Here is a 24694-nt window from a genome sequence, read left to right as displayed (position 1 = left end):
TTCCACAGATCTAATCCACCCTTTATTCACCTAACTTCCAAGGACATTATTTTCAATCTCTCTCACACAGAGATTAATATAGGTAAAAGAAACAACAAATCCTCCAAGATAATCTCAAAAACCAAATGAATACAAAGGATGTCGTTTTCGTTTTAATGTGCTAATTCAGAAAACTACATTGCGAAATTTTAACTATCAGTTTCTTTTTCTCTGCATCTATTTGGAGGTGAAAAGAATATAACTTACAGTAGGGATACAGTTTCATCTTTCAAGGTCTTTTCAACGGGATGGAGGCTGTCATTGGATTCACATCACTAATTCAGCTCAAGCTTGGACCCGTCCAAACCCAATTATTTGTCCATCAACCCAAGTAGATGCCTGAAACTTTGGGTTCTTAATCGGACCATTAACACAAAGTTAACAAACAGGAACCGGGTTTCAGGCTTTGGTCATACAGGAGCCAGGTTGGGTTGGGCCCTCGAATCTTACTAATTTTACTAATCTGAAATTCACTCAAATTTTGAGTCATAAAATGTTTAATACTACTTCATGCCCACCGTTTGGATTCTGAATGACAGTCACATGCACGAATCAGCTAAATGCTGGACAAAGAATAATAATATATATTAAAATGTTAATCATGAATTAGATTTGATAATTACTATTTATGCATTTCGAACATCATTATAATCAAGTCATTCAATAAAACAAACCCGAGTCTGAGGTCAAGAAAGGAGACACTGTGGTAAGTTGTCGTCTATCCTATGTCACTGACGTTGGAAAGCCGAAAGGACAAGTTAGTTCTTGGAAATGAGGTCATTAGCCCTAATCAATATTGGCTATTGGGTTGAGATAATTAAATCAAACTGAAATTTCTTGTGAGAATAAAAAATTCAACGGCTCTTGATTATCTATTAAAGCGACAAATTAGAATCAAATGTTGTAAATTAAGCCATGGCACTGTTTTATGACTTGGCCAGCTCGTTTGAAAATCCAGGTTCCCTTATAATTGTTCTACCACATTTGCGCTATTTTTTTTGTATGTTGGTAAGCTAATTAAAATCTTCATCTTCTAACTACTATTGGCCAAGTTTCTCAAGTCATTTCATCATCGTCTTCCTTTTTCATTTTATTTTTTGTTGTTAAAAAAATTAAGGTGAAAGAAGGATTCTCCTTTCCAAATTTAAGTCAAACCGTAGGTTTTAGAGAATAATTATATTGAATTTACAGACTACTTATCAAAAGAAATTGCTAGCAACAAATATCCAATCTAAATCCTACAGACAAAGTATTCGAACTTACCAATTTAACAAATCTCGGTCGGCCATTGTCTTATTTCTTTGCTCTCTCTACAGTCTACATCATCATCTTCATTGTTAGTATCATCTTCATTACTATCATCGATCCATGCTAGTAAGGTCAATTAGATAGACTTGACGTTTGGCTCATAACGAAGATCTCTATCACGCATGACTTAACAAATTAAGAAATTAAATGGTTTTTCTTTTGGCATCTTCCTATTTTGGTATATCCATGGAAAAATTCGGTTGAACTTTCTTTTTTCTTATCTAAACAAATTGACAACAATTTTATCGATCCCAAATTGGGTTAATTTTGATAATATGACATCGTAAGGTTACTAATGTTAATTTTGTTAAAATGGTATTACTTCACATTTAATAAATATATAATATTTTATAATTTTATATTCAAATCGGATCTCTCCACTTGTTATTAATTGGTTTTAAATTTGATACTTAATATAATATTAAAGTCAAAAATATTTTTTTTCATTACCTTTTTCAAATTTATCATATAGTAAGCTTCTTCCATCTCTTCTTACACGTGATGTAGGTTATTAAAATGATGTTATCTCATATCTAATAAATATACAATATCTTGTAATCTTATATTCAAGTTGAATCTCTATAATTACTATCAATTAAATTTAAGTTGGATGTTTAACAAATTTTACAATGCCATATCAATCTTGTTAAGAGGATTTCATTTTCATTTTCCTATCTCAAATAATGACTAGAAATCTCACCTTCCATTATCCTTATCTTTAATTTTCATATGATATATATATATATATGTATGCAGCATAATGTAAGAGAGTTTATATGTTTCTCTTTTTGTGCTCATTCTAGACTAAATTACCAGCACAAATTAAATATAATACTCCCTTAAGACAAAACACAATGAGAAGAATTTGTTTCAACTATGTTGATAATTGGAACAAGGCAAGCATTTTCTTTCTCTACGATGGAACCTAGGTTTGTGGATTCAAAGTGGAGAGAATAAATTCAGTCATTGACAAAAATAATTTTAAAATATATATTTAAGTTGCAGTATTGATAGAATACCTAACTGATAGTAAACGAATTAATGAAGATCATGGCTCATGGTTTTGAAGAGGTTGTAATCGAAAGCAAGAAAGGAATCAGCATCAAGATGGGTTAAACTAAACAGGACCATTTGTTTTTTTTTTTTTTTTGCCACAAGGCATATTTCTTTCTCATACCGTATCTCTATATGGTATCACTATCTTTATAAAATGGAAACCCAATCTTCTGATATAACTTCAATTCACCATGTAAAATCACTTCTGTCGAATGGAAGATGGGTTTATGAGAATGCCAAACTCCAATAATGTAATTAATCTATAGTTGCAAATAACTTCAATGGCTAACAAGTTTTGAAAAACCTACAAAAATAAGCTTTTGGGTAATGAAAATTCGTTTTAGGATTTTTTTAGCATGCATATACATATATATATATATATGCATAGCTAGGTGCTATGAATGGACAGAACTGATGGGGAAGAAAGGTCTAAAATCAAGTATGTGTCGATGAAAAAGCTTTCCCATGTAAGAGTACTGTTTTTCATTTTTAAACCATTGCCCAACTGTAACTATTCATTAACTAACACCAAAAGAATATTTGAATATGGAGACAGTAGCTTTAAGATATTTAATAAACATAGTACTTTTATAATTAAAGAGTGCCCCTTGAGATCAAAAACATTTTGACAACGTTATTACTTATAATATTTAAGTATATATACAACTTATAATTTATTTAGAGAGTTAATTGCTTATAATAGCAAGAACAGTGTTTAAGAAATTATATATAATTCCATCCCATTGACAAGAAGACAGATTACTGGCTAGCTACTATATATATGTTTTGTTTCTTTGGTACTTCCCTCTGAAACTATGATTAAGGCTGATCTTAGGGGAATTCTAAGAGGGTGTCGAAAGATTAAGGACAACAGTAACTATTGTTATAGTACCCACAAGTCCCATCCCAATGGGTGTCTAAGATTACCAACAACAAGAGTACTGGAATCTGAGTAGATAGCCACAAAACAGTAGTGTTGCTGAATGTATATTTTGACTCTTTGTTCAACTATGTAAAAATTGGATTACCCCACCTAGATATTCCCCAAAGCTTATTAATAAGACTCCATCAGAAAATTCTTCTAAAAATGGAGATTGGAGAGCTTATTTGAAGAAAAATGGAGGCTAGTTTCTGATGAAAAACTGATTTTAAAAAATGGTTTATTAGTGTTGGAGGAACAGTTTAGTTGTTCTTGTTCATTGTAGAGAAGGTGCTTGGATTTTAAATATGTTTTGGTTTAGTTCAAAAGATTTAGAAGAGAAATGTCAAGTAATAGAAAAATAGCTTATCCACAAGAAAGATGGAAATCAAGAAAGTCTGCTTGAACATCAATGCAAAAACTCATGTTGGGTCAGGCACCATCAGAACAAGAAGAATCCTCCAGTGATGAAATCCTTGCCTTTAATTATATTTATATACTGTTTTATTTATTCTTTCCTGAAAACAATGCAAAGAGAACACAATCCCATGTTACCAATTCCTACAAGATTTACTTTAGAATCCTTTTTAAGTAGTACTTTGTTAACTCCATGAGAGAAACTGTTGCAAACAAAGAGGACAAGAATTATATCTGTTGGGTCTATAGGAGATGAAATTAAGATTGATATATGATGCAAATTTAAAAAATGAAAATTAAAGAAAAAAGTTTAGGAGAAAGGGAAACCCTAGTTGATCTGTTGGTAACACTGAAATTCGGTGACTGATATTATCCAACCAAAGGTAAATACAGCAACAACCATTTGTCATAGATAATAGGAAAGTTGTTCGACCATGAACAAGGACTATTTCCAGAAATCATAGATTCCAAGAATCCGAAGAGAAAGAAAAAGAAAAGAAGGAAAAAATAACTTAATTAAACAAAGATTATAGGGGAAAAAAACCTAAATTTAACATCAACATCAGAGGAAGTGGAAGAAGAAAAAGAAGAAGAAGCATGATGATAATGATGATGAAGATAACTAGTCCATGAATTTCCTGACCTTTATAATCCAAGAATCCCGTTTCCACCAATGCAAACTGCTTCTCAACAGAGCTTGATTTTTCTATCCAAACCTCATATTCCCACCCAAATCTCTCAAAACGGAGGCCTACCACCTGAGTTTCCTGGCCATCCTTCAACGGGTAACTGGACATTAGGCGGCATATTGAGAGGCAAATTAAAGAAAGGCAAACCCCCTGTGCCAGCTCCAGCATCAGCAAACATGTTATTTCCAGCACCACCTCCACTGCTTCCGCCGCCGCCACTTTGCATCTGCAGCTGGTCATCCTCTTCCAAGGGCAGCCTCTCATAGGCCACATTTGTAAACGATGCAGCTATGACAATAACAGGTCCTGCCGCCATCAGTTCCCCAACCACACTTCCTCCTACAACTTGGCCTTGCCCGCCAGCCAAAAAGATTGTCAAACTGGTGGCACCAGGAGGAGCTGGTGGTGGCAAAAATGAACCTGAAAGTGATAATATTTCAAATCTTCCATGAAGAGTAACCACAGCTCCAGCTGCAGCTGGTTGCCTGATGCTCACGTTGGTCACGGTACCACTCCCACTCAGTATACAGATTCCTCTTTGCCTTCTCCGAGCGTAGTTTGCAACACAGTCAAACACATCACAGCCGCTCCCAACTTCAAGAATGTGAGCTCGGAGCGTGTTTGCACTCTCCCGTGTGATGATGACTGGAGGCTTTGGTTTGTTCTTGGAACCTGGAGGACGACCTCTTGGCCGACGAGCTACAAGGTCACCAGGACCTGAGTTGGCTGCGTTGACCAAGTCCAGGGCTTGGTGAGAGCCATCGTCTTGGTGATGGTCAGCTGAGCCATAGTGAGCACCACCTCCTCCACCACCAACACGATTGTTTGAAGCTTCGTGGTCATCAGTTTCAGGTCGGTGTTGGAGGTGAAGGTCCGGTCTGTGAAGCTGATGAACATAGCGCGAAGCAGTGCCTAAATCAAGACCTGCCATGCCAGCATCAAAAGACAACAGAAAACAAGGAAAAACAAGGGATTAAAAACAATATTTTATAAAAAAAATTATAAAATAAACTATGAGTTTAGATTAAAAACTGTTTATGGGGGTTTGTTTATTTTTAAGGGAAGTGAGTGATGAAAACTATAAAGAAGAGGAAAAAGAAAGGGAAAGGCAAGGGCTCTCCAGGGCTCGATGAAATAAAATTATTTGAATTGCTACAGGGAGAGAAAGTGTTTTCTTTTCTTTTGTTTTAATTTTTTGAAAGAAATTAAAAACAACGACAAGAAAAGGAGATCGAGTGCCGCAGGGAAAGGCAATAGAAGAGGAAGAAGAAGATGTAGAGGGGACAAAGTCTCTAAAAAACGCAGTCATTTCTCACCCTGAAAAAGTTTAAATATATACATAAAATAAACCAACCAATTGTTTTTGAGAAGAGAAGAGAATAGAAGCTGGTGGATGCCAACCCTACTCTCACTTTTTGGAGCGTGGACTTTAAAACATCAAGAGTATATATATGTATACTACCATATAGTATAGAAGAAAACCAAATTGTATGATTAAATTAAATCATAGATCAAGAAATAAGTGATCAAATTAAGAAACTTTTATTCCCTCTTCGCATTAGCATGGGAAACAATTGAAAAATATATAAAAAAAAACACGAAAAACCTTTTAAGAAATTTTTTATTAAAAGTTTAACAGTTGATAATTTTATGACATGTTTAAAATACTAGGAAAGTTAATTTCCATTCTATTATATATATATATATATATATATATATTCATCCATTTATGACAAATAACCTTTCATTAATATTTATAGATGGAGAATTAAGAAGTTGATATTTGGTTTTAAGGGTTGGATGGTAGGTGGCAACGCACGCGGCAGAAAGGGGGAGTAAAGGGTTGTTGTTTCTTATGTTGGGATGGTGATCTAATGATAAAAACATTTGAGCAAATGAACCCTAGACGATGGAGGATTGTGTGGGTGGGGTTAGATGATAAATGTTGGCCTTGGGGGTTTGGACTTCAATTCCATGGCGAATAAAAAACTTAAACTATGGTTACAACTACACAAGTTGACCAAGTTTGGTTAAGAAGATAGAAAAAGAATTAGTCACAAACAATTATATTTAAAAAGAAAACAATGGTAGAAATGGTGCAAGTGGGCAATGGTGCTGCGGCGTGTAGGTCCCATTCTTGTCGTCTCCTCCTCCTCTCCACCGTGGGCCGCCCTGTTCTCCTCCTAATTGGCCGTCACTGCCCTTGTTTTGCTTGACTTTGCTCAATTTGGATATATCAGTATCTATATCAGAGATTTAATTAGCATGCATTTCTTTTGCAATTACCAAATCAAATGCTATTTTATAGACTATGGTTTGTTCCTCTTAAAGGGAAAAATCAGCTGTTTTCTTTTTTGGATACATTTAAAAAAATTATACCATCATTTTATTATATACTACATATAAACTGCTAAAAAAAAATTGAATAGAGTGAAAATAATGCTTGTTCTTTTCATAAAATATAACTTTTTATTCATGAATTTGGAATTTGTTTCTTTCACGTTAAAACACTCTAAAATCAATTCCTGGATTGTGCTATGAGGACAAAGTTGAGGAGATAGAGTTGGATTTTAATATAGTAGGATGGTTAATTTGTCAACAATCTCTTGTCTTCCATTTCAAGCCATTTAAAGGGAATTGTAAATATAATAAAAAGATTGACCCCTATTTAATATGACTAGTTGATTTGGGTTAAATATGCACTGATGCTAATTCATTAATTAATTATTATATTTTCTTTTAACCTCTTGGGTACAAGGAGAGAAGTGGAAACTCATGCTGAGTAGCCCTTGAAAATGAAAGCCTAACCAATTGCCATGACACCTTTCCAATTTTAATGGTGCTCTGACCAGGCAGAATTAGGTTTATTCTATGAGATTAGGGATGTAATTATCAGTTAATTCACTTATCCAAATCTAAAATTCACAATTCATTACTTAAAGTTTTTTTACAAAGGAAATTATAATTTGAGGATAAATAAAGAGATTTCAAGTGTTAATATTTGAATTTTAAATCTATTGAATGTTTAAAGATGACTATATAAATCGACTCGATTATGTCTCAAATTCATTGATCAAATTTCAATCCTAGAAATTATAAACTAAATTAACTTGATCCATTCATCTCTTGATTTTTTTTGGAAATTATAAACTAAATTAATAATATGTTTATTAACAAAGATTATTTAAATTTGAGATATACATTGGATTAGTGACCTCATATTCAAGAATGCATATAATACAGGGTAAACTTTACATACAACTCATATGGTTTGCAACTTTTCCACTTACTTTTTTTATGAAATTTTTTTCTCACTTATAATTTTGTGATTCACTTTTATTATCAGAATCGGTAACTGCATAAAAAATAATCGAATTCTAGTAAAATTACAAAATAACTCTCACCCTTATTTTTGACATTGTTACCCCCTTTTGATAAGTGAACCATAAGATTATAAAAAAGGAAAAAAATTTCACAAAGGATATACGTATGAAAGTCGCAAACCACAGGAGTGTATATGGGGTTTACCCCATAATATAATTAACTACAAATTAATTTATTAGTTGTAATATTTAAATAATTATGCAATACATAAGCTAGCTAGATCGATCTTTAATTAATTCAGCATAAGCTACTAAATTTATTGTGGCATAACAAGACATGAGTTAAATTTTGGTGTATCTTTTTTCCTTTTGTGAATAATTTATACTTTAACAAATTAATTATTCATTTAAAAAAACGTTAATTATTAGGAAACATATATAAGTCAATGAACATTATTATATATTAATAATTAGAACATATTCATAAATGGTAAACCACTCTATTATTTTGTATGTTGGCTTTGGAACCTGTTTACCTGTTAATTCGCTAATGACGAACTATGCCTTGCTTTTATTTTTTTTCATAAAAAATAGAATAAAGATAAAGTTGTAAATAAAAATGTTAATTTAATTTAAATGAATGTTTTTCTCTCACATTTGGAAGCAAAAAAAAAAAATGCAAGTCCACTTATTTTCCTTCCCTCTTTTTGTTTTCCTCATTGCCAAACGAATGAAAGGGTGAAAAAAATAAAACTTCTTTCACGCTTTTTCTTTCCTTTCTCTTTCCTTCGTACCAAATAAATGAAAAAATTGGGACGCTAGGAAAAAATAGATTACTCTGTTGCTTAGGTTCAACCATCGGATAAGAAAAGAAAAAAGCCTCTTTAATTTTAAAGGAAAAAGCTAGCAATAAATCAAAATTTATTCATTTAATTGGGTGTAATTAGCGTTTGGTCCTGAATTCACCTTTAATGGCACTCATATGTCCAAAGGAAAGAGTCATCAATTTTTTTTTTTTTTCATTTTGCTTTTGGTTTTCGAGAGGCAAAGCTACAAAGCTAATTAAGAAGTTGGCATTTGCAAGAGTGTAATATCATTTCCTTTCTCTTAAAAATCTTTCTTTTACTTTCTTTTCCTTTTTTTTTTTACTAACATTTATCCAAAAATAATGTAAAAGTTAAAGTTTAAAGTATAAGAAATTACAAAAAAAAAAAGTCTAAAACACTCTCCCAAAAGAGGGATTATATTTTCTTGCATGAGTTACTCAATTTCACTTGACCACAGTTAACTAACTTCATATGAGAAACCTTAAGTCAATCAACGATTGAAAGAAAAGAAAAAATTTTCTTATTTAGAAGCAAAGTCATATTTTATGCTTGACCGAATTATTAAAATAAATAAAAAATAAAAAGTTTTCATATTTAAACCACGAGGTTATTTGGAGGCGTTGAAATTTACCAATGTAAAAATTTGACTATATTAATTCCCTTTATTTGACCAAAGTTTGTTTTTGAACAAGGGAAACTTTAGCTGTCTTTCTTTTTTTTTTTCTTTCTTATTACATAGAGTATGATGCTAAATGTCTTTAAGGAGGCATTTCAATGATTAAAATTTTAAATTATTTTTATATTCAAGATTATCAGAATTTTCGGCAACTGTCTTTGGTACTAAAAGTTGGTCGGGAAAATTTTTCTGTAATAAAATTATCTATTTGTCCGAGAAAAAAAAATTCAATTGTAAAATTTCATGTTAAAAATTTATGAGAAGAAATAGAATTTTTTTTATTGCATAACCCAAACCTCAATAGAACTTTTCTTCCTTTTTTTTTTTTTTTTATAAATGAAATAATTCCTTTCCTTCTCTATATATTTCCCATTTTCAAATTGTTTTTGTTGATCCAGAGATGTCTTGGGATTTTTTTTTGTTTAATTATATATCAATTATAAAATTTGGAAATAGTTGTGTCTTTTATAATAATATGATATGATTAGGTTGGGAAAAAGAGGGAGCATGAGAAGGTATATATCCGTACGTTATGCCCAACATCAACAGTTTGAAAAAAAAAACCATAAAGATTGTCGTTAATACTATTTAGTTTTTGAATATTTTATTATGTTAGCAGCAATTTATACATGAAAACAATCATTGTGGATTTCTTAGTCTTCAAAAAGTTGTATTCTAAAATTAGTTCTTAAAACATATATTTATCTTTCCAAACATAATGAATTGATTGTTGTTGTTGAAAATATATTATATCAGTCATCAACATTAGAAATTAAAAAAAAAAAAAAAAAAAGCTACCATAATCAATTGCCCTTTCTAATATAAACATGTTTGTACAGTTGTTTGCTTGTTTTCAACACTTAATTGGGGAGACTAAAGTTTTTGGAAATGGTGAAAATATTCATAAAATACTTCTTATTATGTAATTTAATATCAATTGTGTAAATATTATTAGATAAAAAACGATTTATAGGAATTTTTCTTTTTTACTGTAGTTAAAATAAATGTACTAACTTAAATAAATTTATAAAAATTACCTTAATTAAATATAAATTTAATAATTTAAAATATAACACAATAATACATTATGAATACAATAAAAATGATATGATTTAAAATTTTAATAATTATTATATATAAATTTAATAAAATAAAAAATATATTTTTTAATTTCATATAAATATAAATTATAAAATGTAATTTTATATAATTACATAAAACGTCATACCTAATTTAACATCTCGTAGTATTAAAAAAGAAATAGGGCTATTGGGAAGAACCCTAACTACTAAGGCGCGTTAGGAGCACATTCTGATTAATGGAGAGTAAAGTTGGGGAAAGTTTCTTGCTTGTCACAAATGTCCCTTGGTACTTTAAAAGGGCGTAAAGAAAGAAATTAAGAAGATTTTGGCTCACAATCACTAATGTCAAATCCAATTCTTGATCCACGTAACCTCTACGCAGAGTATAATCTAGGGTTTATATACCTTAATTTAATTTTTTTTTAAATCATACTAAGGTACATCAAAATTGACAAGGAATTAAAAAAACAAGACAAATAAAAATAAAAATTGGTGAAGTACAGGCCACATATTTCCTCGGACAAGCTAGAATTTGTCAACGAGCTGGAAAGCCTGAAAGCAGTAGTTTCTAATTGTTTATGATTTAAGCGTATGCAAATTTAAAGGCTGGGGTTTCTCCATCGGAATAAATTAAATTAAATTAATCTCATTAATAAGCTGATCCCAATTTTATGAATATTGTTCTAACTTAAAAAAGAAAAGCTATGTGAAAATATGATGAGTCATAGATTTTTAATTATAGGGTTTTTTTGATGTTGCAATGACCAATGAGAAGATTTGATTTGATTTGATAGACAGGGAAGGGAAAAAAGACAGATTCAGGAATGAATGAGAGATTTGAGATTAGAGATGGCAATTCGAAGAGAAAAGCTGAAAGCAACGTGGTGAAAAGCTGGGGCTAGCTGTATTTATTTGTCGAGCAAAAACTGGGTCTGGAGCCTGGAACGTGCAGTAAACTGGGAGTCTGAGAGGATAGAACATTTGAATGGAGACCACGTGCGGTGTCCCAAGTCAAAACGCAGGGTGAAGGCCACCGTATAGCTGTAGGCCACGTGTCTGCTACTTTCATCGGAAATTGCTCTCTCTCTCTGTCTTTCAAGAAATTTTCTTTCCTCCCCTTAAATTTCGGGGGAGGACTATGAGAAACCGAAGGCAATAGCCCTGCAATTACCTGCCCCACCATTAGATCACCTTGCTGTTGCTGCTGCTGCTGCTGCTGCTGCTGCTGCTACCCTTTCTGCTCTCGCTACCATTGTCACTCGTCCCTCAAAACCATAACAAAACCAAATTAAGAAGGAAAAAAGGTTTACATACGATTGACAACACGCGAGCAGTGAGTGCGTTGGAAGAAATTAATTAATATAAATGTCAATGGAAAGTCTATATTCCTGTCTTAAGCAGGTAAATTTCTCTACCTAGGTTGCTTTGGCAAGAAATAAAGAAAAAAAGGAAAAGCATAGCAAGAACCATGTGTCCTTCCTAATCCTAGGAAATGCCCTCTAGGTCCCCAGAGCTTCAGTTTCTCAGTCTATAATCTCAGAGTCAGAAGAGGGTTAGCGACTTTGGAGTTCTTGCAATGTCTTTTTTTTTGTTTAATAAAAAGCCAAACCCACGAGAGGCGTAACCTTTAAAACAATAGAAAGAGGGGCAGAGGGAGGTCTTTTGTTTATTAACCATGTGAAGGAGACATTGGAGCATTTGGGAAGCAGAGTTGGTGGACCTTTCAAGGACAGATCGGGTCTCATCTAATCAATACCCCAAGTCAAGCCCTTTTGGCTTTTTCCTCTTTCTCTTCCTTAAAAAAAAAAAAACCCAATGCAAAGTGTCAATAAACTTCTATTGGCTAAGCTCTAATAAAAACACAATGGACATCTTCCCATATTCACGGGCTATAGCCTGTGAGAAATGCCGTCACCTGCTCTTGTGTTGCATGGGGATTTCCTAGCATTTTTGCTTGTCTCTTGGACAATTCTACAAACGTTCAACTTGTTGAATCCAAAATTTGATCAATTGTTGGATGAAAACTTATCCCCTAAAGCCTAACCCTAATAACTTGATGCGCCTTATGAAGACAAGCTCTTCTTCGTTGATTCCAAATTGTAACCCTGGTTATAGGTATAATCAAGAAAAGAAATTCTAATTTACAATATTATTACTTGGGTTACATGACTAATAGGAGACATCTATAGCTTAAGAATCCTGATTCTTTTTCATTTAAGATGGTAAACATTGAGGTGCTAAATTTGACTAGAAAAGATCAGTCATAGTTATCTTCATCCCAATTGAGACCACTAGAATTCATATGATTCTTCCAAGTAAGTGCTCGCATGGAGTCCAAGTTCATGTGCTAATCTGTCATTTTTCAAAATAAAATATTGACAATATCTTTTCGATAATCTCAATGAAAACATCGATAACAATCAATTAATTAATCTGCATCTTCGGACATGAAACAAGTGATTAACTTCCCCAATCTATGCTTAAATCCGAGCCCCACTAGCTATTGTTTTTTAAATCAACTTGATTAATTTAATAATCTTATGAGCACACATCCCTGATACCAAATATTGGCTTAATGTATGTAATTTCACATGGAAAATTTTGCGGTTCTTCTTCTTCTTCTTCTTCTTAATCATGATAACAATCCTCCACGGTCGTCGGGTTTTTGGTCTCTATGATTGACACAAAAAGGGACAACATTTGCTTGTCAGCACAAAATGTAATGAACATCTTTTATTTACTGATTTCAAAATTTAACTACCTTCATTTAAATAATCAAGATTTAACAAAGTGAAATTTATTTTGCTTGACCAAACCCAAAGATATAATGAAATGAAGACTGTTTTGTTAAGTATTGTTTAGTGGTGGAGTTTCAAGGATTAAAAAAATCCATGCTACTTTCTTTGATTTTTATATTTAATTTTTATTTTGATTAGGAAAGATTGGGATAATTAAAAAGCCTAATCCTCGGATAATTTTTTTTTCTGTCCAATCATTTTACTATGAGCACGTCTTTCCTTAAGTTTTATAAACAAAAGTATAATAATAAAATGAAAATCTGCTCACCTATTGGATCTTTCTACTATAAAGTAACATTCTCTTTTCTTTATATTATAAGTTAATTCAATTAATATATATATATATACATATTTCAGTTTAATAATTCTCTCTTTCATCCAAAAAAAATTATAAATATGAAATAAATAAAGCCTCCAACATACAAGGAACAGCCTCATTTGGTTATATATACTATTAATTTTGAACAAAAGAACATATATAACATATTACAAATTATAACAATTTGGGGTCAAATATTAAACTATGTCATGGGTTTCCAAAAAGGTGGTTTTATGAAATATTATCAGACTGAAAATGAAGGATGTGATGCTTATCGTTATAAATAAGCAATTGAATTTTTATAAAACAATCCATCTCAGTAAATCTTCACTAGATATTGTAAAATACTAAGTCGTTTATAATGATATTAATTTTGATTTTGGGGCTTTAAAAAGGTGAGAAAGTGATTAAAAAAGAGGAAAGGTATCAAAGAAAGTGTGTAGGACTCTTAGAGTACAACAACAAAAGAAAATATAATTTTCTGTAAGTCAATCAATTCTGATTTTACTTGATTTGAAACTGGTGATCATTCCTTTTTCCATGCTTCTGGCTTATAGTGGAATGAAAAAAACAGCTACTACTAGGGCATGGTAAAATGATTTTGCATTGGTTAGCTTATATTATCAGACATCAAATGACTCTCAAAAAACTGCTATGATTTATACTTCCATCCTAAGGAATGATTCTTCATATTTTCCAAGTTCCTTAAATTTATAATTGGCATTTGTCTTATCTCTTTGCTCTCCTAGTGGTCAATCAGCTGGAAGCATGCATGAATCATCATGCAGGTACTGTTTTCTATCATTATAAAGTTGAATGCAAAATTGATTAATTACTGTTTTGGAATTTGGAAGCCATATGATACCAAGATTAATTCAAGACCGGCAAGGATCAAGCAAAAAGGAAATTACTATAGCTTTAATCTGTCTGAGGAAAACAATTCCATTGAAATCATATTAGCTGTATTGCTTTTGAAAGACTTGGAAACTCATCACCATCATTTTGACAAATACACAACAACACATCCAAACCATCTTTTTGAAAAATGCTTCACTAAAGCCAACTCGTAAAACATCATACATATATATATATATATATATATGTATTATTCAATCAACGATAGTTTTTAATTTATTCCATTGTAGCTTTCAAAAAGGCCCTACACTTGAAAAAAAAAAAAAAACCTATTTGCATAAACAAACCCATTGAGGCATAGATTCCATGGTGTTTAAAATGTTAATTAATCAAAAAGGAAAAGTTAAAAGAAAAAAATTCATGGGTACAGCACTATTATCATGAGGGAACCACGTGGATGATTAAGACTTCATTGTCGTTTTATTATCATTTTGGGTGGACTGGGGAGGGCTCTATCTTCTCAACTTGCACTACTTTTAAAACATTGATTATCTGTTCGTACAATGAAATTAAACTGGTATGATTAAGGGTTATTTTTAAAATATGGTCAAGAAATCAAGGCAATTTTTTTAGCTGTGGAATTAAGTAAATTAATTCCTTATATCAACCATGCCATATTGTCTCCTCATCCAATGCCATAGCAAAAACACATGCAAAATTAGGAATGATACAGATTGTTTAAAAAAAAAAAAAAAACAGTTTAGGATAATAATATGATTAAAAATGGAAAAACCCTAATTTAATTTTAATAAGACTTTCCTTTTATCAAGAAACGTTTGTCGGATATAGATATTAACTGCCTGCCAGCTTGTTAAGAGGACATGATTTTATTAGGGCCCTAACTAAGAGACACAGCAAATGATGTTGCAGTTGATGGGGTTAGAATAGAGAAATCATGAGTATATATGAACCAGCATTTGGCCTTCATATGATGTTAATGTTTATCGCTTCACTGCAGATGCAGCAGCTTTTGTATCAAAGCAATGTTTGTTTCAATGCATCATTCAATTTTATGTCAGCTTTGCACAATTATCATAGATTATGCTTGTGTTTATCCAAATGAATATAGAGTTTAATTAAATCGATTTCTTTAAGAAACTCAGCCAAGTCTATCCCAACCCAAACTAGTTTCATTTACATGACCCATTTTAGCATTCTTCTGATCAATCACTTGTTTTAGACCCTGAAAGATTTGATGCAGACAAATCCTTCTAGGAAATTTGACCATGCACTTGCCACATAGTTCTAACTTGTTCAAACACATAGTTGACATGATAATTAGCATGGATCATGGAGCATATAATAAAGTATTGAGTCATAAAAATTAGCAAGTTATCACTCAGTTTGCCAGGTGAGGTGACCCTCTTGAGCACGTGTTGTTCAAGAGGCCCAAACATCAATGCGTTCCCATGTGCGTTTTGGGTTTTGGGGCTTATTCCTTCCACGCTCCCACGTGAAACCATTTTTGCAAGCTCTATATTTCAGATCTAGTGGGCTCCCCACTCGTTTAAGATTTTGTACTTTCTGTTCTGATGAGTAACCCTAATGACTTCTAATACTTTTGATTTGATTTTTGATTGATGGGTTTCCTCAACCTCTGGATTTAAATACCCACATTGTGATTATGACGCTGGATTTTGCTTTGGGTCAGTCATGACCTTAAGAATGTACCAACATATATATTCACCGTTGGTCAGGGTTTGAAATTTGCAATCTCTTCATCTTAACCCAATTTTCTCGACCCAACCTCCACCTAAACAGGATTTTATTTTTCATGCTTAAGTTTGAATAATCTCGTCTCTTCATCAACTAATGCAAGTAATTCTTCAATAACCCATCAGATAAAATATCCTACGTTGTGGTGAAAAGTTTAGGTTTAGAATGGAATTGCTTGCATAACTTAAAGAATTGATCAAAACCATCATTAATCTCAATAAAACATGTCCATAGCTCCAAACGAAAAATTCATGGAGAGAGAGAACACCGATGTTGTGCCATTGATAATGTCGACACCCATTCTCTAGCTTTACGGTTAATTTTTTAATATGAATCCCTCAAAGCTTTATTAAATTGGGTTTCTTCCAAGAGATAATTAAGTCTTAATTAAGAAAGATTATATATTAATTAAGGGAATATAATAATAGGTAAATGGAGATAAAAGCAAAAGAAAGCATAGTTAATGGAGCCGAGTTCAAATAAGAGGCCTCCTTTTGAGGAGCGGAAAGCATATTCAAATGTGAGCTCGGGTACAAGGCGCCAAGAGTGGTTAGAGAGTGACAAGCCGTGAGAAGCGCTCTTTTGCTCACAGCATTGAATCTCCATCCATCTCTCAGTATCTTGCTTGCTGGCATAGCCGGTGGGTGGCTTGTGCCAATACTCTCGAACTTGTCATGGATTCCAAACACAAGGCTAAGCATCATCTATACTTAATGCTCTAAGGTCAAGCAGGGTTACTCTGCATGCAACTCGTGTGTGACAACATATGCGGGGAAGAGAAAGAAGTAGGTTTGCCACTAAGAAAGTTTGTCTTGCTAAGGTTGACAAGCTGTGGATTCATACCTTGACCACGGTGAATATAATAGAGAGGAGAAGATAATTACTTACATTGATTGCCGGCCTGATGACCAAAACTTGGCAGAGTTGCTTGATGAAAATCTTAGCTAGGTTGAATGTGCATAAGCATGACAAATGACGATGATTGTGAGACAATTATATCTGCTGCTTCAATCCATTCCTAGTTTCTGTATCCAACTCTTTGGACTGTTAATTCATCTTCATGACATATTTTTCTTGAACAACATTTCCCCTCAATGTCGTGTAATCCGTCCGATTTGCAGCTTCTTCAAAACAAATTATTTTGGTTCATCTAACAGGCTACCAAGTTCTGAGATTGTAACTGAAAAGCTTAGTTGAAATTCGATCAAAGGAAGCTAATTATACACAATGATTTGTATAGCGGCAAAAACAATCTGGATTATGAGATAAACCATATAATTTTGTCAATGAAATTTGATAAACGGAAGTAACGATACATATATACACGTGCATCTGTTCTAAATCAAGCTTTGCAGCAGACTTTGACTGTAATTAGGTTTTGCATGGTTTGTTTCGATTCTCTAATACAAAGCTAAAGGATTTGGTCTACTGTTAACCAGATAGGAGCAACTCAACCCTTTAAAAGCTGCGAAAAGTAATAAATATGATGGTTGTATGGATCATCAAAGGTCAAGCTCTCCTGGCTGCATTTGTAATCATTAAGTAAATGATACTAATTCGTAGAGTTCATAGCTCTCCAAGCAACATATAGAGACTCGAATTGATCTTCCTGAGCATTTTCAAACCGTATGATAACTGATTTAGCTGCCTGGAAAAATTATTCATTTCATCCTCCTAAACTTACTGCACCCAAAATAGCTAGTACACTGCAAAGTTTTAACAATTTCAGTAAAACACTGAAAAGTTGCATTAAGCCCTGGAAAACAAGAAAAATGAAGATGCAGTGACCTTTAGAGCTCTATTTTTAAGATCATTCAGCACCCCTTCGGCAGAGGAAGCTAAAACAAAACGCTTAGAAATCTATTCACCAAAGCTCCTACTCATAACGTATCGATTCTTTAATGTGAGGAGAATTATAAATATCAGTGCTTAAAACAGAAAAGACCAAAGGTAAAGAAGTTAATATTAGAGATAAAGAAGAAATTAAACCATACGCTCCCACGTGAAACCATTTTTGCAAACTCTATATTTCAGATCTGGTGGGCCCCCCACTGGTTTAAGATTTTGTACATTCTGTTCTGATGAGTAACCCTAATGACCTCCATTACTTTTGATTTGACTTTTGATTGATGGGTTTCCTCAACCTCTAGATTTAAATACCCACATTGTGATTATGACACTGGATTTTGCTTTGGGTCAGTCATGACCGTAAGAATGTACCAACATATATTTCACAGTTGGTGAGGGTTTGAAATTTGCAATCTCTTCTTCATCTTAACCCAATTTTCTCGACCACCCAGCCTCCACGTAAACAGGAATTTATTTTTCATGCTTAAGTTTGAATCTCATCTCTTCATCAACTAATGCAAGTAATTCTTCAATAACCCTTCATATAAAATATCCTACATTGCCGTGAAAAGTTTGGGTTTGGAATGGAATTGCTTGCATAACTTAAAGATTTTATCAAAATCATCATTAATCTCAATAAAACATGTCGATAGCTCCAAACAAGAAATCAATGGAGAGAGAGAAGACCAATGTTGTGCCATTGATAATGTCGACACCCATTCTCTAGCTTTACTGTTAATTTTTTAATATGAATCCCTCAAAGCTTTATTAAATTGGGTTTCTTCCAACAGATAATTAAGTCTTAATTAAGAAAGATTATATATTAATTAAGGGAGTATAATAATAGGTAAATGGGGATAAAAGCAAAGAAAGAATAGTTAATGGAGCCAAAAGAGTTCAAATAAGAGGCCTCCTTTCGAGGAGCGGAAAGCATATGCAAATGCGAGCTAGGGTACATGGTGCCAATAGTGGTTAGAGAGTGACAAGCCGTGAGAAGCGCTCTTTTGCTCACGGCATTGATTCTCCATCCATCTCTCAGTATCTTGCTTGCTGGCATAGCCGGTGGGTGGCTTGTGCCAACACCCTCGAACTTGTCATGGACTCCAAACGCAAGGCTAAGCATCATCTATACTTAATGCTCTAAGGTCAACCAGGGCTACTCTGCATGCAACTCGTGTGTGCCAATATATGCGAGGAAGAGAAAGAAATAGGTTTGCCACTAAGAAAGATTGACTTGCTAAGTTTGACAAGCTGAGGATTCATACTTTGACCATGGAGAATAAAATAGAGATGAGAAGATAATTAATTACTTACATTGAAGACGGCCTGATGATCAAAACTTGGCTGAGTTGCTTGATGAAAATCTTAGCTAGGTTGAATTTGCATAAGCATGACAAATGACTATGATTGTGAGACAATTATATCTGCTGCTTCAATCCATTCCTAGCTTCTGTATGCAACTCTTGGGACAGTTAATTTATCTTCATGACATATTTTTCTTGACCAACATTTCCCCTCAATGTCGTGTACTCAGTCCAATTTGCAGCTTCTTCAAAACAAATTATTTCTGGTTCATCTGACAGGCTACCAAGATCTGAGATTGTAACTGAAAAGCTTAGTTGAAATTTGATCAAAGGAAGCTAATTATACACAATGACTTGCATAGCGGCAAAAACAATCCTGATTATGAATTAAACCACATAATTTTGTCAATCAAATTTGATAAAAGGGACTAACTGTACATGGTTTTGCATGGTTTGTTTTGGTTCTCTATTACAAAGCTAAAGGATTTGGTCCACTGTTAACCAGATAAGAGCAACTTAACCCTTAAAAAGCCCCAAAAAGTAATAAATATAATGGTTGCATGGAACTATGGATCATCAAAGGTCAAGCTCTCCTGGTTGCATTTGTAATCATCAAGCTAAATGATACTATTTCGTAGAGTTCATAGCTCTACAAGCAACATATAGAGACTCGGATTGATCTCTCTGAGAGTTTTCAAAGCGTATGATAACTAGAAATGTCAAAGGATAAGGTATGGATAGGATAGAGCATTGTCCATTTTTATTTTCGAATTTTTATATTATATACATTCTTGTACTCATATCCAATTAATATTTTAAATTTATCTCTATCTCGATCCTTATTCTTGCGAGTATTTAATAGGTATGATAATCCCCATGCCCTTAACTTTTTAAAAAATAAAAAATAAAATTTTTTTAGTATTTTTTTATTTTTATCTTGTATATTTAGATAATTTTTTTATAAATATATATTAATATATGTTAATATATTAATTTTAATTAATCTAAAATAATAATTTATATTATTTAAAAAAAAATCTATTTACTAAATATATATAAATATATATAAAATTCAAGTACGGGGTAGCACTTTATTACCTGTCTTCATCCCTATATCTAAAAAAAATTTTAAATTATACTTATCCCTATTTTCATAACCACATAATAATATTTATTTTCATTCTCATTTTCATTCAAATAAAATATTAAAATTTTTATTAGATACGAGAAAGATTCACATCCCTCGGTAAAAACTGATTTAGCTGCTTAGAAAAATTATTCATTTCGTCCTCCTAAATTTACTGCACCCAAAATAGCCAGTACACTGAAAAGTTTTAACAATTTCAGTAAAACACTAAAAAGTTGCATTAAAAAAACAAGAAAAATGAAAATGCAGTGACCTTTAGAGCTCTATTTTTTAGGTCATTGGGCACCGCTTTGCTAAAACAAAAATGCTTAGAAATCAATTCACTAAAGCTCCCACTCATAACTTAACTATTCTTTAATGCAAGGAAAATTATGCAATATCAGTGTTTAAAACGAGAAACAAACCAAAGATAAAGAAGTTAGTACAACAACAAACTAAGCATTATAACTTATAACTCTGGGGTTAACTGTATGAAAGGCAAAAAAAATGAGAGAATGTTATTTAAGTTGGTTTGGATATGTGAAATGTAAGCTTATCTATGAATCAGTTTGAAGAAACAGTTTTTGGATTTGGGAAAAATCAAAACTTTTACAAACCATGAAAGACGAAAATGCAAGTAATAAAAAAATGGTATAAGAGTTAAGAGAGTAAATAAAAGGTAAAAAAGTTAGTATTAGAGATAAAGAAGAAAATAAACCATAGGCATCTACCGGTAAACAAACTCATGAAACTGTAAATTTCAACAGTAGTCCAAGCACATCAAGAATAGAAGCACAACATATTTCTTAGACAGAAAATCTAAATAAAGGGGGAAGAAAAAAAACCAAATCCTAGCCTTATCAGAAAGCAGTGAGTCAGAATTTTAAGAGACAAATGTACATTAATCTTGTTACTCTCACAGTAGACTGAATGATGTCCACAGGCAGAGGAACGTTAAAGTAAATTCACCAAAATTGGACTCCCAAAATATAGTTTATTATGCTTTTACCAAAAATACTACCCAAAGAAAGTTCATCTCTATGTGAGTATTAGTTACTCCACAACAGTTGAGGAACTTATGTCCACCTTTAACTTAATTCAGACCCTGAATCCTGATCCTATGCATTCGCGATCGTTTCCTTTTTAATTACACAAATCACACATACACAGACTAGGAAAGACCGAAAGCTACATGATATAAACTAGATTGAAGCTCCAATAAAAGTGAACAAATCTTGGAAAAGCAAGTTAGGGGTATTGAGAAAACAAAACTTTTCAGCCATTTCTCATAAAAGATCCCAAACTCTCCAAAAAAATCAAACCTCATCTGCTTCATTGCCTTTCCATTGCCTAACTCCTAATAATCTGAATTAAGTGTAGAACTCCATTTGTCCAAAAATATAAAGGTAGCAGCCTACGGATCCAAATCTTCCACATACTTCAACTCCCAAATCCTCTTCTCCAGAAAATGTGCAGCAGACCATCTCTTTCTATTAAGTGCCCTCATAAATATATACTTCAGCAAAAAGATTGAATGAAAAGTCATCACCCTCCTTAATTCGATGTTAATGGGCAAGATAAAAAGAAAGGTCCCAATTGGATAAAAATAAATACAACCTTCGACTACTTATTAAACAGACCAATGGATGAAAATATATGTGCTGTTTTGTTCCACTCAATGAGGAAAACACTACTTGCCTCTGATCTTTCTAACCTTTCTTGAGACACCACAGAAAATTGACTAGCAAATTTACTGAAAGAGAGCAGGGATATCCAAAATTTTAACAAGCTTGTCTTGCAATGCACAGATATTGTTGGATATCCAAATATTAAATCACTTAAAAATGGATGGAAACCATGTAAGTCAGAAATTAAAACAAATAATCCTTCATTTCCAACACCCATCAATATACAGTTTGATCATAAGTTTCCAGAATACACCTAATCATTTTGGACATAATGTTAACCAGAAATTTTACACAGGCTTCATTTCTAATCATCTGTAATTACACAAAATTCCATGGATATGTAACCTGGATTACTTTTGCCCAAACTGTTAAAAAATAACAAGGTTACATATATATAGGCAGATAAAATGAGCTGTGAGGAGTGCAAAACAAATGATTGATGTTTCCATTTGCATAGAAAAGCCTTTTTTTTTCCATCTCTCCTCCCTCATGCCATTCAACAGTGATCCTTTTTTTTATCATGATAGTGAACAAAAATTCACAACTCCACTGGAATAGATAAGCTTAGGACAAGCTTGATGCAAGCCATGATAATTGTCAGTGAATAAGAACTTCTTGGTTTTGACTCTTACTAATAATTTACAACATCATTTCACTATACCAATATTAACAATCAACACATCTAAAACAAGAAAACCTAAATCCGACCCAAATTTGCAAAAGAACCCAATCGAATTTAGAGTTAATGTAACATTAAAAGACAATCTTGTAAAAAGGCTTAAATCAACAAACGTGCTTCTCCGAAGAATCTCAACAAAAAATAAAAAAATAAATGCTTCTTGCATTTTTCACCTCATAAGATTGCACTGTCCACAAAAGTTTTAGAGATTCAAAAGCTAAAATAGAAACCATAATCATAGTATAGCAAAGAATCATTGTCTTTAACCAATAAAACATGGTCTGGAAGAAAAAAAGAGGAAGAAAGTGAAGGATGGAAGCACCGACCTTTTATCCTGTTTGGGTTCGTCGATTGCAATGACAAGAGAGCCATCAGGCAGCGGGTGGCTGTGGAACAAAATCATTAGGTAACAACAAGAGACAAAACATAGGATGGGTTTGTTTTTTTGTTGTCTGAGGGAGGCCAAGATCTCATTAGAGTTTTAGTTTTTGATTTAAAACGGCTCAGCTCAGCAACCGCAAACTAAACTGAGAGAAGAGACTTTTCCTGTTTTCAGTTCATACTACAGGATTTACAAGGACACATTGGTACTTGAATATTCTGTAGGTCTCCAGTATCCGTATGACCTAAAAAATTTGCTATGAACTTGTAGCCGAATTTATTTTTTCTCCAAATTGTTTATTTTTATTGTCATAAATGACATGATTTCAGCATTGATTAGATTTGCTGTATCCTTGTAGCCGAATTGGAGACCAAATAACCTCACCCTAGCTTACCAAGTGCAAAATCTGATTTTTTTTACCTGATCGATCCTTCTCAGGAGTTTCAACTTCAACATCGGCACATCCTGATGTGATATCCATATGTACTTATATCCAAGTTACTGTCCTTGGTTTTGCATCAGTGATTTTTCATCTAGCATTATTTTAATTAATCAATGGCCAAATTGTAATCTCATGGTTGTTCATTGTAGTCGACCTGTTGGTTTGAATCTATCCATCTCTTTTCCAAAACATCAGATTCAAAAGATGATGATGGGCCTCATTTGTATATTTAAGCATCAGGTATATATCGGGCCTGTATAATTTGGGTTCAAGACCAATCTAATCCTTTTTTTTTTTTGGTTTGGAGTGCAAAATCTGTAACGTGAAACATTGAAAAGGACATCATGTGGATGTAGAATGAGCTATGAAAATAAAAGGAAAAAACTGTTAAGAATTAATGCGTTAGTGGGGATGTCATGGGATTTTGACCTATCATTTCCATTTTTTTTCTGTTACTCGAAAAGAGAAAAGATGCCTTACCCCACTATATGTGAATGTGATACTCACTAGTAGTATTATTTTGATCCTTGGTCCCCTTTTCAATTATTAAGTGCTACATTTATTTTCGCCGTTATAAAGTTATTTTATTTCCAGATAATATTAGTTAATCATAACTAATCATATATATATTTACACTCATGAATATATATTAATCCCTGTTAAAATATACCCAATTATCTCATTACTAAATTTGTCTATAAATTGGATTAAGTCGGTCGATCTTTCAACAATGCTTATCCAAAATCTGGTTTGTTGGATTTAAAGGTACAAAAAAAATTTTAACTATTAAAATATTATTTTGTTTTATATATTAGAGACATTGCTTTTGTATGCAAAGGATAAGAGTCTTATCGATTGGATGTTAGAAATTTAGTTCGGTCAAATTCATTGATGTACAACATTCCTCAAACTAAGAATTGGCTGAGCATCAATCCTAGGAACATCACTTGTTTTGATAGATACGAGGGATAAAAAATTATATAACTAAATGTATTGGATGGAACGTCACTTGTTTTGATAGTACCCTTTCCTTCTTTGTATCCTTTTCTCTTTGTCTTAATTGAAACCAAGCATATATAAGATATGGAATAAAAAAGGGAATCATATATAAAACTAATCATTAAGAATATCCTTCTGAAAT

General features: G+C 32.6%; 1 long non-coding RNA gene and 1 pseudogene across 2 annotated transcripts; both read right to left on the bottom strand.

Moving 5' to 3' along the window:
- Positions 1-4021: 4021 nt before the first annotated feature.
- LOC111286393 (AT-hook motif nuclear-localized protein 23 pseudogene) lies at positions 4022-5805 on the bottom strand (annotated as a pseudogene).
- Positions 5806-15601: 9796 nt separating this feature from the next.
- LOC149513947 (uncharacterized) lies at positions 15602-23412 on the bottom strand. 2 transcript variants are annotated; one of them, XR_016329030.1, is made up of 3 exons: positions 23056-23412; positions 19247-19526; positions 15602-17252 (listed from the first exon to the last, which is right to left on the bottom strand). It is a non-coding gene; the product is annotated as an uncharacterized LOC149513947 (long non-coding RNA). The 2 variants fall into 2 exon arrangements; XR_016329031.1 differs by lacking the exon at positions 15602-17252 and adding an exon at positions 17266-17790.
- Positions 23413-24694: the final 1282 nt, after the last annotated feature.

Source organism: Durio zibethinus, chromosome 17, assembly GCF_047325235.1.
Source record: "Durio zibethinus cultivar Kanyao isolate XHJ-2024 chromosome 17, ASM4732523v1, whole genome shotgun sequence".
NCBI lineage: Eukaryota > Viridiplantae > Streptophyta > Magnoliopsida > Malvales > Malvaceae > Durio > Durio zibethinus.
The sequence above is the reverse complement of the archived record's forward strand: the minus strand, read 5'-3'. Positions and strand labels throughout refer to the sequence as shown.